Source organism: Schistocerca piceifrons, chromosome 5 (genome assembly GCF_021461385.2).
Source record: "Schistocerca piceifrons isolate TAMUIC-IGC-003096 chromosome 5, iqSchPice1.1, whole genome shotgun sequence".
Lineage (NCBI taxonomy): Eukaryota > Metazoa > Arthropoda > Insecta > Orthoptera > Acrididae > Schistocerca > Schistocerca piceifrons.
In genome coordinates, this window is record NC_060142.1 from 95,930,873 (window position 1) to 95,946,356 (window position 15,484).

Consider the following 15,484-nt stretch of genomic DNA (forward strand, 5'->3'; position numbering starts at 1 on the left):
AAGGCTTTCACAGATTGTGACTCGTAGGTCTTTCTGGCCTTAACACATGAGGCGTGGGACGAACTACGCAGCAACACGACCCGTTCCATATGCTGTGTCAGGATTTCATGACATGACCCAACTGAAGTGTTACAGTCTTCTGCATCTCTCGAACACTCAGTCACGCACAATTTCGTTGACGTTCCTTATATGAGCGTTGTCGGTAAACGTCGAAGGGTGTCCTGAACAAGGACCATCTTCACCTTCCGCCCGGCCATTTTTAAACCATTCTTAACACCGAGTACGGCTTAAGCACTCATCTCTGTAGGCTTCCTGCATCATTTGGTGTGTCCCTGTAAAGGTATGCTTGAGTTTCACACAAAATTTAATGCAGATGTGTTGCTCCTCTAACCTTGCTATCTCTAAATTCACAAACTGTGCCACACAACGTTCGACTCAGTACAGCACTGAACAATAACTAATGGACATACAACGGATGAAATTTCCGGCAGTAAAACACAAAATACAGGCGTGTTCAGGGATGCCAACGACATTTTGCTCCAATGCACCATTGGTGCGAAATCACCAATGTTCCTGAGTTTTTTGAACAGACTTTGTATACAAAGCAGATTGGAATCTCAGGAGGATCGTAGGAAACATGCTGTACACACTGACACGCTCCTTTGAGGCACCGACAGGGCACAACCAAAACACACCCCTTTCTTTAGCTGTAGGCCTCTGGCCGCAAAAATGTGGGCCAGGTATGACATAGTAGTTTGAGAAAATTATTGAGAAGTGGGAAGACGCTCCAGGACAATAGACACTTGTCATTGGATGACTGCTCATGAGACACTAGGAGTGGCTGTCAAAGAAGGGGCAAATGTTACCAAGAAAAACTAGGGAGACGCTTAGTCTGCTGCTAGTTAGAAAAACGCTTGGAATTTGCTCGCAGAATTCGATGTGAGACGTAGTATTCCACTTTTCAGCTTCCAACTGGAGCATGACGTTAAGTTTGGGATAGGAAGGTTTAGAGAATTCACAGGCATTGCATCCAACAGAATGAGCGCCGACAACAGCACTAGCGATCAACACAACGACATTGTTAAGAAAATGGTAAGATCTGAAATCAGCTTCCGCGTGTATAGTTCTCACTGTACTCAGTACACTTTAGAGTGTGAATGAGTAGGAGGAAGACCCTGTTCTGGTCTGCATAATTTTACGAACTCGAATTTTGGTAATCACCGTCGTCAGATCGCAGTAACGGATCAATGTACTAATAACGTAGTAACCTACCTATCGGTTCCTTGTGTTGAATCTCCGCTAAACCCTAGTTGCTCGTAACTGTTTCATGTTCTTGTGATAATCTGTCAGCGAATCGGATGTTACTAAACATATTCGTACTATACTTCAGTGCAACTACTGCAATCGTTTTTTTGTGAGGATTTATAACAAACAGTAGTACTTAAGGTAACTTTGACTTTCATTAGTATGTCACCTGGTCACAAAATTAAATTACAGTGTCTATTTTTCATCGCCAATTTGATGTGTGTATGACCACAATTTAGAGTTAATTAAATTCCTTATGTAAAAAATGATAGTTCACAGTCTTCATTGGGCATCTACATACTGATGCAGCTTGTCTAAAAGCGCAGGAGTTAGGGTAGTACAGTCATTTCTTCTTTTGCCTTCACTCGATTGGAATTTATTATACGATTAATATTGTCTGCAAAAGCTACCAGTTCTGCATGGTGAATGTCAAGTGAAGGTCATTTACGTGTATAAGGAATACGAGTGGATTCTACAGCGAATCACATTAGACTCCCTTTCTAAGATAATTTGTGTTATTCGCCTCAACTTGTGGACTTCTGGTGGTTAAGTATGATTCAAAGCAATTGTTTGTAAAGAAATCGATTCCGTAGAACTTAAGTTTTTCTAAGAGAGTAACACTATTTACGCAGCCAAAGCCACGGGCGGCTTACAAGAAGTACCAATTCGCAAAATTTCATTATTGTAATATTTGGTGACTGAATGTATAAATAGTATTTTCAGTCGAGCAAACCTTCTGGTATCGAAACTATGATATGCTAAGTTAATTGTTTGTATTTAAAGGTTAGACTGATCTTGAGTGTATCACTTTGTTGGATTCGTTATATCTCTGCTCTTGGTGCTAGTCCGCCTCCCTAGGCTGCGCTGGTGTCAGTGGTAAAGGCGTGGAGGTATGTGGACGCCCATTACGGCAGAAGGAGGGCGAAGTTTGCAGTCGGCGCACGTAGTGGTCGGTGGCGCGATATCGCGCTGCGCGTATCCGCGCCCTGCAGCACGTTTAAGCAGGCCATCATTAATTCAAACGCTTATCCATCAAACGTGTAATGCTCCGCTGTCGTTGCCAGGCAACGGGCGCTCTGAATCAAAAACGGGCCACCCGGGCTAGGCCTGATGTTGTGAACAGAACGATGGCAGCTACAGCCATGTATGTGCCCCTAGTGACCAGTTGCTGGCCACGTAACTTTTTACACACAGCACACTGGCTACACTTTAAATTACGCCTGACTGAAACTCGTAGAGGCGATGGGCATTTTATTTTCCCCACACCATATGACCACGATTCAAGGCTAGACATTACAAAACTGCTCATAGTACGTCACTTACAATCGGTGACCGAATGAGAGTGCTTTCCTCTATTTTTTAACGAAACACAGTTACCTAAACAACAGAAATACATTTTTTAAACGAATTCCGAGCTGACGGCGCAATTATTACCGATCTACCAGTTTAATCAGTCATGGCTACAGAATACTAACACGAATAATTTTCAGAAGAATGGAAAAACTGGTAGATGGCAACCAGGGGGAAGATCAGTTTGGATTTCGCGGATATGCTGGAACGCACGAAGGTATCCTCATCATACTGCTTGCTTTCGATATAGACCGAAGAAAGGCTAACTTAAGTTTCTAGAGTCAACAGACTGAACGAAAGCTTTTGAAAATTGCGATTCGAATAAAATCTTTGAAAAATTTTGCAAAAACAGACATAATGTCTTACGGGATAACATCATAAAACCTTTGAATTTCATAAGGTAGCAGGAATAAATGAAGGGAGCGAAACATTGTACAACTTGAACAGAGGCTAGGCAGCAGTTGCAACACACGAAGGGTGTAGGAGGGACGACGTAGTTCAAAATGGTTCAAATGGCTCTGAGCACTATGGGACTTAACTTCTGAGGTCATCAGTCCCCTTGAACTTAGAACAACTTAAACCTAACTAACCTAAGGACATCACACACAACCATGTCCGAGGCAGGATTCGAACCTGCGAACGTAGCGGTCGCACGGTTCCAGACTGTAGCGCCTAGAACCGCTCGGCCACTCCGGCCGGCCACGACGTAGCTGAGAAAGTACACGAAGTGATTGAAACCAGGGAGAAATTTGGAAGGCGAATCTAAATTCAGGAAGAAGACATAAAAAATCTTGAAATTAGCAAAGGAAAGCGAAACGTGGATACCAGGAGAGACTGACACGAAGGGAATGGAAGCTTTTAAAATGTGGTCAAGCAGAATAACGCTGAAAATTCGACGAGTAGAATAAGAAGTAAGGAGGTACTGAATCGAAATCGAGAAAAAAATTAATTGACTAAATGTTGACTAAAAGAAGGGCTCGCTTGATAGCTCACATCCTGAGGCGTCAAGGAGAATGTTGTTTATTGATGTGGTCTTCAGTCCTGAGACTGATTTGATGCAGCTCTCCATGCTACTCTATCCTGCCCTACAGTACTTAATTGCCCTACAGTACTAAACTGGTGATTCCTTGATGCCTCAGAGCATGTCGTACCAACCGATCCCTTCTTCTAGTCAAGTTGTGGCACAAACTCCCCTTCTCCCCAATTCTATTCAATACCTCCACATTAGTTATGTGATCTACCCATCTAATCTTCAGCATTCTTCAGTAGCACTACATTTCGAAAGCTTCTATTCTCTTCTTGTCTAAACTATTTATCGTTCTTGTTTCACTTCCATACATGGCTACACTCCATACAAATACTTTCAGAACCGACTTCCTGACACTTAAATCAAATCAAATTTCTCTTCTTCAGAAACGCATTACTTGCTATTGCCAGTCTACATTTTATATCCTCTCTAATTCGACCATCATCAGTTATTTTGCTCCCCAAATAGCAAAACTCATTTACTACTTTAAGCGTCTCATATCCTAATCTAATTCCCTCAGCATCACCCGACTTAATTCGACTACATTCCATTATCCTCGTTTTGCTTTTGTTGATGTTCATCTTATACCTTCCTTTCAAGACACTGTCCATTCCATTCAACTACTCTTCCAAGTCCTTTGCTGTCTCTGACAGAATTAGAATGTCATCGGCGAACCTCAAAGTTTTTATTTCTTCTCCATGGATTTTAATACCTACTCCGAACTTGTCTTTTGTTTCCTTTACTGCTTGCTCAATATACAGATCGAATAACATCGGGGAGAGGCTACAACCCTGTCTCTCTCCCTTTCCAACCACTGCTTCCCTTTCATGCCCCTCGACTCTTATAACTGCCACCTGGTTTCTGTACAAATTGTAAATAGCCTTTCGCTCCCTGTATTTTACCCCTGCAACCTTCAGAATTTGAAAGAGAGTATTCCAGTCAACATTGTCAAAACTTTCTCTAAGTCTACAAATGCTAGAAACGTAGGTTTGCCTTTCCTTAATCTTTCTTCTAAGATAAATTGTAGGGTCAGTATTGCCTCACGTGTTCCAGCATTTCTACGGAATCCAAACTGATCTTCCCCGAGGTCGGCTTCTACCAGTTTTTCCATTCGTCTGTAAGGAATTTGCGTTAGTATTTTGTAACTGTGACTTATTAAACTGATAGTTCGGTAATTTTCACATCTGATAGCACCTGCTTTCTTTGGGATTGGAATTACTATATTCTTCTCAAAGTCTGAGGGAATTTCGCTTGTCTCATACATCTTGCTCACCAGATGGTAGAGCTTTGTCAGGACTGGCTCTCCTAAGGCTGTCAGTAGTTCTAATGGAATGTTGTCTACTCCTGGGGCCTTGTTTCGACTCAGGTCTTTCAGTGCTCTGTCAAAGTCTTCACGCAGTATCATATCTCCCATTTCATCTTCATCCTCTTCAGTTTCCATTAAATTGTCCCGAAGAACATAGCCCTTGTATAGACCCTTTATATACTTCTTCCTCCTTTCTGCTTTCCCTTCTTTCTTTAGAACTGTGTTTCCATCGGAGCTCTTGATATACATGCAAGTGGTTCTCTTTTCTCCAAAGGTCTCTTTAATTTTTCTGTAGGCAGTATCTATCTTACCCCTCGTGAGATAAGCCTCTGCATCCTTACATTTGTCGTCTAGCCATCCCTGCTTAGCCATTTTGCACTTCCTGTCGGTCTCATTTTTGAAACGTTTGTATTCCTTTTTGCCTGCTTCATTTAATGAATTTTTGTATTTTCTCCTTTCATCAATTAAATTCAGTATCTCTTCTGTTACCCAAGGATTTCTACCAGCCCTTGTCTTTTTACCTACTTGATACTCTGCTGCCTTCACTATTTCATCCCTCAAAGCTACCCATTCTTCTTCTATTACCCCCATTCCTCTCAATTGTTCCCTTATGCTCTCCCTAAAACTCTGTACAACCTTTGGTTTTTTCAGTTTATCCAGGTACCATCTCTTTAAATTCCCACCTTTTTGCAGTTTCTTCAGTTTTAATCTACAGTTCATAACCAATAGATTGTGCTCAGAGTCCACATCTGCCCCTGGAAATGTCTTACAATTTAAAACCTGGTTCCGAAATCTCTGTCTTGCCATTATATAATCTATCTGAAACCTTCTAGTATCTCCAGGGTTCTTCCATGTAAACAACCTTCTTTCATGATTCTTGAACCAAGTGTTAGCTATGATTAAGTTATGCTCTGTGGAAAATTCTACCAGGATGCGTCCCCTTTCATTTCTTAGCCCCAATCCATATTCACCTACTACGTTTCCTTCTCTTCCTTGTCCTACTGTCGAATTCCAGTCACCCATGACTATTAAATTTTTGTCTCCCTTCACTACCTGAATAATTTCTTTTATCTAATCATACATTTCATCAATTTTTTCATCATCTGCAGAGCTAGTTGGCATATAAACTTGTACTACTGTAGTAGGCGTGGGCTTCATGTCTATCTTGGCCACAATTATGCGTTCACTATGCTGTTTGTAGTAGCTTACCCGCACTCCTATTTTTTATTCATCATTAAACCTACTCCTGCATTACCCCTATTTGATTTAGTATTTATAACCCTGTATTCATCTTACTAAAAGTCTTGTTCCTCCTGCCACCGAACTTCACGAATTCCCACTGTATCTAACTTTAACCTATCCATTTCCCTTTTTAAATTTTCTAACCTACCCGCCCGATTAAGGGATCTGACATTCCACGCTCCGATCAGTAGAACACCAGTTTTCTTTCTCCTGATAACGACATCGTCTTGGTTAGTCCCCGCCCGGAGATCCGAATGGGGGACTATTTTACCTCCGGAATATTTTACCCAAGATGACGCCATCATCATTTAATGATACAGTAAAGCTGCATGCCCTCGGGAAAAATTACGGCTGTAGTTTCCCCTTGCTTTCAGCCGTTCGCAGTACCAGCCCAGCAAGGCCGTTTTGGTTAGTGTTATAAGGCCAGATCAGTCAATCATCCAGACTGTTGCCCCTGCAGCTACTGAAAAGGCTGCTGCCCCTCTTCAGGAACCACATGTTTGTCTGGCCTTGTGGTTGCACCTACGGTACGGCTATCTGCATCGTTGAGGTACGCAAGCCTCCCCACCAACGGCAAGGTCCGTGGTTCATGGGGGGAAGTGTCAAGGAGTAATCAGATTGCAAAAATGGGTATTTTGGATGTAATAAATTGAGAGGGAGACAAAGGCATGAATGCTGAACAAAAATAAACTCAACATTATACAATGCCTATGGAAATCGAAACTGAACAAACACGCGCCAAAATTATTTCGACATACTCTTACCCTTTTTACAGTATGTTTAATGCCATTTTCTCACAATCATGATTCTGTTTCTACAATGATGCACTGAAGCTGTTCCTTTAACTCAGGAATTGTTGTCAATTTGTTCAGTAAATACGTGACTTCACATAATCCCGCGAAATTACGCATACATTGTCATGTCACAAAATCTTTGTCGCCAGTTATGGTTTCTATGGCGTGAAATGCCACCAGCTGGTAAAGTCTCCTGCAACAATGCGCGTGAATCGCGCACAATAGGACAGGTGGCGCCTACCTGGTCGAACCCCAGTTTTCCAGAGCCATCTATTCCAGCTGGGGCCAAGGAAACTCACTTATTATGTTACGATAACGTACGTCATTCACCACCACCACTAGACTACCTGCTGCATTCTCGAGAATTCGCCCCAAACAGTCGCTCACTGTGCACACATCACCTTTAGAAGTGTTATGAGAGGCTTTTCGTCGCCAAAACTTCTACAGTTTTACTTGTTGACGTTGCTATAATGTTGGAAACAATTGCTAAAGGTAACATTCCTCGCAAAACTGCTACCCACATTTTGTGTTCCCAACACTCTGTCAACGAATGCATGGTGTTTGCAAATGCTCAGTTGTCAGTTGAACCCTGTAAGGATGTACACGAAGATCCTTTCCCATAATTCACTGTATGGCGCTCGTCGATATGTAGAGCTGTTCTGATCGGTGGTTTGTAGATTATGGACAACACTCATTTACCGAGGCAATATTTTCAATATGTTAGTCGGTAAGCCTGACACCACGTTCCTCAAATTTTTCCAATTACGCGCCTAACGTTACGTTTCTCCATTCGAAAGTTGTGCATAACGTGCGAAGCGTCTCTGCAGAACTTCCCCTTTCGTAATACGTTTCGACAATCATAGCGCGTCGTTCCACGTTTTTAGACGATAAATGGACAATAGTAAAGCCTTCCCAATAGATACGAACGAAGATAGTGTGCAGTTTGAATTGTGCACTGTTTTTGGAGCAAATTTTATATGTGTCTTCTTTTTTACTGTTACGATTTTACAGTTAATAGCTCTGCATTAAGAAATTACTTTAATTATTAAATATGATTTAATTTTTTGAGATCTACAATTAAGTTGAGTGGAATATAGAATAGAAATCTGAAATACTTTCCCATTTTATCACCTCCCGGTAAAGATTCTAGTATAGAATTCTGTTAGTAATAGGAAATGGCTTCACTTACGACAACTAATTTTATGAACTGACCTGCAAAAGTTCGCACAAAATTCGAGTACAGGGTAGGAAGTAAAACAGTGTGAACGCTAGAAGAGGCGACTCATTCAAATTGGAATCGTTATATTTACTCGTACGCCCTGAAATTAGAGAGGTTGAACTAGTGTTCGAGATACAAAAAATACCAAAAGAGCAAGTGCGCGGATTAGTGATATTAGAATAATAATATTGAATTGTGTATACTAATTAATGACTCCTAATACCAAACTTTTTATTTGAGTGGACCATACTTTTCTACAACGAATAACTAGTTTTATTTTTCGAACCTATGCATGTGAATTCCACATACTCTGTAAAATAATTTTTATAGAGTTACTTGTGAAATCAACATACTTACTCGTTTATTGTGGTGATTCTGCAATCTTTCGTGGAACTTGCGATGTTTATTGCTCTCGTTACACATATGTTGGAGCTACTTTTATAATTCTTCTGTCGACTACATTTATACGTTCTGGCAGGAAATACACGTCATGTCCAATGTTTGTGTGGTTTCACACTGATAATAGACCCTATGCTGTGAATGTGATATGTTCAAAAGATTCAAATGGCTCTGAGCACTATGGGACTTAACATCGAAGGCCATCAGTCTCCTAGAACTTAGAACTACTTAAACGTAACTAACCTAAGGCATCATACACATCCATGCCCGAGGCAGGATTCGAACCTGCGACCGTAGCAGTAGCGCGGTTCCGGACTGAAGCGCCTAGAATCGCTCTGCCACCGCGGCCGGCTGTTATATCAAGAAGGACAACAGAATGGTTAAATTATTTTCTTCAAAATGGTTCAAATGGCTCTGGGCACTATGGGACTCAACATCTTAGGCCATAAGTCCCCTAGAACTTAGAACTACTTAAACCTAACTAACCTAAGGACATCACACACACCCATGCCCGAGGCAGCACCAGAACCGCACGGCCACCGCGGCCGGCTTATTTTCTTCAACGAAGAATATTTGTGCAGTAGTAATGCCAATAATTCGAGGACTGTGACAGCCGTTTATTACAACAGTGACGTATTGGAGCATTGACTCCAGAGGCAGGAAAGGATATTGTCTCATCAAAAGCTCTTTAATTCGCTGTAAACAACTGCCAATGAAGCCCTATAAAGTCCATAAAGGCAGCATGAAAACTGCTGACATTTAGAGTGCACACAAGGTAACTTGTCTTATAGTTGGGCAGATGGCGCGGTAGGAGAGTGGACGATGGTAGGCTGCAGAGGCTCCATTGTCAACGTTCACTGCACAGTAGGGGAGGCGAAGTTTGGCAGCTGAAGCCTCCACACAAACGCGTGTTTTGCATAATTTGCAATTTAGAGCTTACGGAAATGGTACTTTTAGTTGACAATAGTACACATAATAATACGACTAATGCAGAAAAAGAATAGTTACAAGGACACAGACCCAACCACAGCAAAACAAGTCTGAACATAAAACGAAGCAGATGTAAAAATATAGCATAGTGGAAACGTTACTTACTATGATACTGATAATACGAAATACACTAACAGAAAAATAAATGGCAAGACGAGGATGGTGTGCGACACAAACGAAAGTCGGTAGGCATGTTTCTGAATCTGAAAGGTGATGTCTATTCAGACTCAGTCGCATAAGAGTACCGCTAGTAGCACCTGTATGAGGATGTAAATCAGGTTTGCCTTAAACACAAACTGAAACGGTCGTGAGCATTAGTTACCTTTGAAACTGGACGTAGTGAACTGATGTTAGTCAAGAATGCCATTAAGGTGACAAACATGCCATTGTCAGCACCATACTGAGTTTGAACGATATAGTGAATAGCGCTAAGACAAGCTGGTAGTCCCTTCTGCGATATTGCAGAAAGACTTGGTAGGAATGTGGCCACTGTACATGATTTCTGAGAGCGGTAGTCGCGAGGATGTAGGGTCGCAAGACGACCAGGCTCCGGACGGCCACGTGGAACTAACAAGAGCGAGGACCACCGTGTTCGGTGTATGGCTCTGACGCATCGGACTGTATCTGCAGCTACAATTTTAGCAGCAATTGGCACCACAGTGACACAACGAACTGTTGCAAATCTGTTACCCCAAACCACTGTCATTTGGGACTTCAGTGATGCCAAGCGAGAGGTTATTGGAGGGCAGGATGGAGGTCTGTTGTGTTTTCTGATGAAAACTGGTTCTACCGTGGTACCAGTGAATGCTATGTGTTTGTTTGAAGGAGGCCAATTAAGGAACTGTAAACAAACTGTCTGCGTGTTAAAAACGCAGGAGTTACACCTGGAGCTACAGTCTGAGGTATGATTTCGTATGACAGCAGGAGCACTCTCGTCCATATCCCACGCATCCTAACTGCATTTTGTACATCAATGTAGTGATTCGACCTGTTGTGTAGCCATTCATGAACAGCATTCCAGAGCGTCTTTTCCACCAAATGGTTCAAATGGCTCTGAGCACTATGGAACTTAACATCTGATGTCATCAGTCCCATAACTAACCTAAGGACATCACACACATCCGCACCCGAGGCAGGATTCGAACCTGCGACCGTAGCGGTCGCGCGGTTCCAGATTGTAGCGCCTAGAACCGCTTGGCCACACCGGCCGGCGTTTTTTCCAACAGGATAACGCTCGACTACTTACCGCTCTTGTAACCCAACAGGCTCTACAGAGTGTCGCTATGTTCCCTTGGCCTACTCGATCACTAGAACTTTCTCAAACTGAGCACATGCGGGACATCATCAAGCGACAATAGCAGTGTCAGCTACAACTAGCATTAACCAGCCCTCTGTTGACCGACCAACTGCAACTTAGATGAATCCCATCCTACATTTGGTGGTTACACCGGTTATTGACGTACCATAATTTGCACTGGCTTATCACATGCTTAATTAACCTATGATCTCGGGAGGTTTCTATTTAAAAAATCGCAGTTGACATCCGTTTGACCTATGGCAACGTCATCCGGCGGGCCAACCATAGCGCCATCTGGTTTCCCCCTTCAAGCTAGCCAAGTTTCGTTCTTTGTCGTTTTTTCGTTTGACGCTTATTTCGTTAGATATTTGGCCCGGTCACAATCAATGGACCACCCTGTATATACTAATAAAATTCACTACAGGCTCGAGCTGTGTCAATTGTTTTAAAATACACAAGCTTTCAGCGGAGTACTCATTGGCCATTGTCAAGTAATGATTGTCTTACGGTTGCTTCTGCCATCCTTGTATAGCTGTCCTGCCTTCTATGACGTCATTGGTGCTTGTTCCAGCGCCATATATGGCAATATCTTCATGTCAGTTTGCCTGCCCTCTCTCTGCCTCCCTTCTCTCCCCTGAATCCTTTTGCATTCCCCTCCTCTGCCTTTCCCCACACCCTATCATGTCTGCCCAGCTGCCCCCCCCCCTTATCAGACCTCTCCCTCCATCGGTCCCCCCCTTCATTTCTCCTCTCCTCACACCTTTTTTTTCCCTTCATCTGTCCAGGTCGTCGTCCCCCCCCCCCCCTCTGCCCTTGGCTGTGGTGTGTCATCTTCATGCGCACTTTTTAGTGCAGTGTTTCAGGTGAGGGGTAAGTGTTGTGCGTCTTTTCTGAAGTGTTGCAAAAGGAAATCATACTGTCACTGGGTATGATTTTTGATCTCTTGCGAACAGAAACCAGGCTGTCGCCGTGTTTTTTAATTGTCTGTCTACTATTTTACATGTCTGCCTCCTGTGTTTTATCAGCATCAGCAACCATTTGTTTTCTCTTTTAACTTCCACAATTTTCCACCATTTTACAATTTGAGTCACTGCTGTTGTCGCCCGCTTGTATTGTTTATTATCTTCTTCTTATGATTTAATAATTTTGTAGGCTGAAGAGCGGTGTACTGAGCTGCTGCCAGCACGCCCCATTCGGGGGGACTCGAAACTCAACAAAGGAAAGAAAAAGACTATCACCACTTGACAGTGGTCGAGCCGAAACGCTGTTGATTTTAAACAGTTTCACGCTGTGTGTCCCAGCATGTCATTGTCGATATCGGTGGCCTTATTAATTATTCTTCCTTGGAATGTTTCCAAATGAAGTGGGAGTGGAGGCGCACAACCCCAGGTGGCTGTAGGGGCTACTAAAGAAGAGGTGTGCAGTGACAGAAAGCACTTCCAATCTAACAATGAGGAAGTTTAGCAATGAGCTAATCGTGTAAGTCTGAAATAAAATGTGGTGACGCACAGTCCTGCTGTAATTGTGGCGTAAGCCATTGGAGTAGCATGTGCAGGCACACGAATTCAGTTACAGTTTTCTCAGCAAAGAAATATGGTCCATAAACTTTTGAAGATGACGTGGTATAAAAGACGATTGTTTAGGTGAAACACCAATGTGTTCGACAATCTCGTGTGAATATCTCTGCCCCAGACACGCACGTTATGACAGTTAGTCTTTCCAGACACATGAAACGTGTCTTCTACACTGAAAACCATCTTTTATGTAAACCATCTTGCTCTAGTCGTCCCTCCATTGTAAAAATCAGAACGAAGCTCAGTGTCTCGAGCAGTTAGAATGCGTAAGAACTGCAACCGGTATGGTTTTACACGCACACGCACGCACACACACACACACACACACACACACACACACACACCTGTTTCTGTAGAACGCGACAGGTAGTTGATTTCGGTACTTGTAATTTCTCTGCTCACACGCGTAGTCGATTTCTTCGGGCTCCTGACTAATGTTTCCCGCACACGCACCTCCTTCTCTTGATGGTCCCTGTCAGGCGGTTTTCTTCGCACCGTGAAGGCAGTCCGTTTAACGTAATTTGTTATACCAAACCACAGATTATTTGTATGTTCGAATTTTTGCCTGATATTTGGTACGAAATCGTCGCTGAACATTAGCAGTTGACTCACATTTAGCGAATTTCAGGACACAAAACGCACGCACAGCTATGTTCTGAAACGCCTGTCCCCTAGTGGAGCACCTGTTGCAGTTACGTCACGTAGCGTATTACGAATCTAAACTTGGAGAGACACACAACAATTACGCAGATCATTCGATATAGCATGTCTTATTGCTTCCGCGCAGCATTCTTCTGAAACCACGGAGTTACTTGTGGGTTACGGCGTAAATGCTTGTGGCATGTGGCGATGAGCAAGGCATACCTGGCATAGCTATGTGGGAACCGGTGCTACCACTTATGCAAAGATTAAGGAAAACCACAGACCACTAATGAATAAGGCACTAAAACCTGAGTAAAAATTTATTTTGAATGTAAAACGTGTTGCCAGCTCGGTGAAATGTTCGAGAAAGAAATTCTTTGTCATACTGTGGCAGCTTATATATTTTTTAAGTCAATGCACAGTTAATTTAACAAAACAAAATCGTACTATAATGATTATAACCAGCTACGAACTAACTGAGTAATGATTAAGACTGCTGCATATTGGTAACGTTAGTATGAAGGTACTTCAAGATGCCCTTTCGGAAGGTTTAGACATTTCTTTGGCTGAAGTGCAAATTTCAGTTTCAGAATGACTGGTATTTCTCGTAGAGCGTTCGGCTTATATTTAGACTCTGCAGAGCTCAAGTGATTCACTGTGCTGTCTTGTCCTGCCACCCACGATGGACCGTTCAGTGTCGACCTGTGCAGTCTCGTTTCACTCATCTGCTACGGCACTTGTTGATGGGTGCACTCACTGCCCTTTGTACATATAAAAAATGTTTTTTAAATAAATATAATTGAATATGATTGCGTAGTTGAAATGTGTGTACATGCCTGTAGCTAAAGTTTACTGAATGCGTAAATCTTTCTACTTATTTTAATTGCCCTTTACTATTTGTTAATCACTGTTCCTGCAACTGCCTCATGGCAAGTGATGCATGTTTCAGTGTGGACATCGTCGGAGAGATCTGATTTATTCGTTGCCATTAGATCTAATATGTTACCGCGACGAGTGGGCTTCCGAACTGTCTGTTCTAAGTAATTTTCAGAGAGATCCCTTAGCATTCTTTCACAGGATGTTTTGTTACGTCAAACTCTTACAAAACTGCATTTACCCCAGTCGATTAGGACAACACAACACCCAGTCCCTGAGCGGAGAAAATTTCCGACCCAGCCGGGAATCGAACCCGGGCCCTTAGGATTGACAGTCTGTCACGCTGACCACTCAGCTACCGGGGCGGACGTCAGTACGATTAGGGAACATTCTTACCAGCGAGCATATGGTTTTCGGCAGCATTTTGGAGGTTAGTCTGACGATCGACAGAAATTCTCAGTTGTAATTTTATGGCCACCCTTGACAGTTCTCCTTTCTCAAACAATTTCGCTTAGAGCTTCAATTTTTGTTTCTGTGAATTTAAGATTCTTGTCCACTGTGACCAATACACTACCTCCATTACCTATTAGCCCGTCCTTTCGATACGCACTTCCGAGATTTACCCTAAAAGTTTGACCGCTTTCGATTTCCTGATTTAACCAACGTTCTACACCTGGTATTACATAAGTGTTAGTAGCACTTCAAACTATACGACTAAGTTGCGAACGCTTCTGCAGTTGATCAGAGTCGCTTAATCGTATATACACGACCGACGAACTGCAGGACCCGATTCCTAACTGAAAATGAGAGGGGGGGGGGGGGGGAGGGGGGGAATGCGGGAGTGAAATCCTATGATGAACATGTGTCAGTAAATTCATCGTTGAGAAGGTAGATAGCGCTGACGAATGATAGTTTCTCTGACAATGTGCCATGTGTTCCTTGCGTGTTGCAGGCTACGTCATTTACGCAGCGTATTTTAAGCAGCATATTGGTTCGTTATTCATGTTGGGAACATGCCACGAAGGTGTTTGTATACGGTCAAGCAGACGGAAACGGTCGAAAGGCAGCACGACTATACCAAAACAAGTACCATCACAGGCAGCAACCACATTACAGAACATTTCAAGCTCTTAAAGAGCGTTTTTGCGATCATGGGTCCTTTCAGACAGACGAACGTACAGGGAGGCGGCGGACTGTGCGTACACGAGACGAACCCTAGTACAACCTTCAAGCAAGTGCCCGCCATGTAAGCCAAAGTAAGATTATGAGTATCCTGTATGACAACCGCCATTGTCCCTATCACCTGCTATCCCATGGAGCCAAATTTGAACATCATTCGTGATGAAGCTGCAATGTAGCTGTGTACTGTGTTCCCGGACAATTTGTCGTCGTTGCATGTACAAAGTCCATTACCGGATCCAAATTCATAAGACATTTTTTCGCCATTTCCATTTAGGAATCCG